We start from the raw sequence: 1,675 nt of genomic DNA, 5'->3' as shown, positions 1-1,675 counted from the left end.
ATGATCCCAAGTTTAATTTTCTGTTGAATTTAGGCACAATCATCTCTGGAACTGGAGATGGCCTCTGGGGGTCCGTAGTATGCCTCATATGTGGAGGAATGTAAGCCATTATGATAATATTAACTTCACTCTACCTTAAAACCACACTAAGAATAATAAGTATTTACAGAATTTTGTGAATTGAAATCACTGTTGCAGTATTGCCCGCTAAACAAGCAACAAAAATACTTAGGAAAAGGGAATGAAACATTTCAGTAACCCAAGATCAGGACTAAAACAAACATTCTCTAGATTAAAAGAAATTTGAAAAAAGATAAAAGTAAATGATACCGTACAGGCCAACTGTGAAAGAAGAAAAAGTAAATAAATGAAATTACTCGAGAATCATTTATGATAACATTTTTTTTTTTTGATTACATGAGACTATTGCTCAGATTACAACTCATATACATGAGACTATTACTGATATTTACAAATCAGACTATTACTGGGACCAACTGACATCAATGCTAATGGAGCTCTGCCCAGATTTTAACCCTCACAAATATTCGAGGGATGTCTACTCCTCACTCATGGGTAAGAGAGAAGACTACCTTCACTCAAATTAATTGAGGAAAGAAATACCCCCACAATATTTTTGTGGGGGTTCGAACTGCTGCCCTCCAACTTGTTGGAGGGCAGCAGCCCTGGCCACTCGGGCTACTGCCCGAGTGGTTATTTATGATAACATTTGTTACAATGAATCAGCTGTATATAAACTGAACGTAATAAAATAGCAAAAGATTAAGTTATTCTGTAACATATGTGAAAAAGTAAATAAAAAAATGAGGCGGTTAAAAAGTTAAAATAAATGAAAGAGGAAGGTGGAAAACAGGGGAAACAGAGACACACGTGTGAGAGAGTGAGAGAGAAGCTGTCAAAACCGACCCAAAAACCCGACCGTTTCGACCCGAAATTGACCCGGCCATATCTTGCGATTCTGGCCACCCCACCGGTCAAGCTTGGTACCAATCTGAAGCTTGAAGACCGGCCATCATACCCAGTCGTCATTGTCGCTGAAAGCCGACGGGATCGTCGCCGTTTCAAGCTTGAGAAACCGCGGCCAAAACCCATACCATTGCCGTTGATTCTATTGGAATTTGACCACGCCACCACCTCACTTTTGTTCCCCACAACTCCCTCTTCAATTCCTGACCATCTACAGTCACCGGGAGTCACTGTTTCGCCGCCGGCCAATTGTTGGAAATTCACGGCGTCGTTGCCGCATGTGGGACCTCACCGCCGGCACTATTAGACTCAGCGTTATTGGAACTTTCATACTTGAGCTTCCCGGACAGCGTTGACTAAATTCCAGTGACCGTTGACCGACAATGACATTTCAGTAATTTCACACTCTGAGGGTAATTTTGTAATTTTTGAGCTTGTGGATATTTTAGTAATTTCTGAAATTGAGGATTGGGTGTAATTACGATTCCGAGGGTAATTCGATAATTTACGATTTTGGAGTATTTTAACGATTTACATATTTGAGGGTATTTCAGTAATTCTATCGATACGTGAGTTGTAAATTATGGATAGATGTTCGTTTCGAGTTTATTGCATAAATTTAGTCTTAATTCTGATTTACAGAAAATAATTATGCCCGTTCTTTTATTTAGGAGGATCTGTGAGCGAG

This window comes from Citrus clementina, unplaced genomic scaffold, assembly GCF_000493195.1.
Source record: "Citrus clementina cultivar Clemenules unplaced genomic scaffold, Citrus_clementina_v1.0 scaffold_27, whole genome shotgun sequence".
NCBI lineage: Eukaryota > Viridiplantae > Streptophyta > Magnoliopsida > Sapindales > Rutaceae > Citrus > Citrus x clementina.
The sequence above is the reverse complement of the archived record's forward strand: the minus strand, read 5'-3'. Positions refer to the sequence as shown.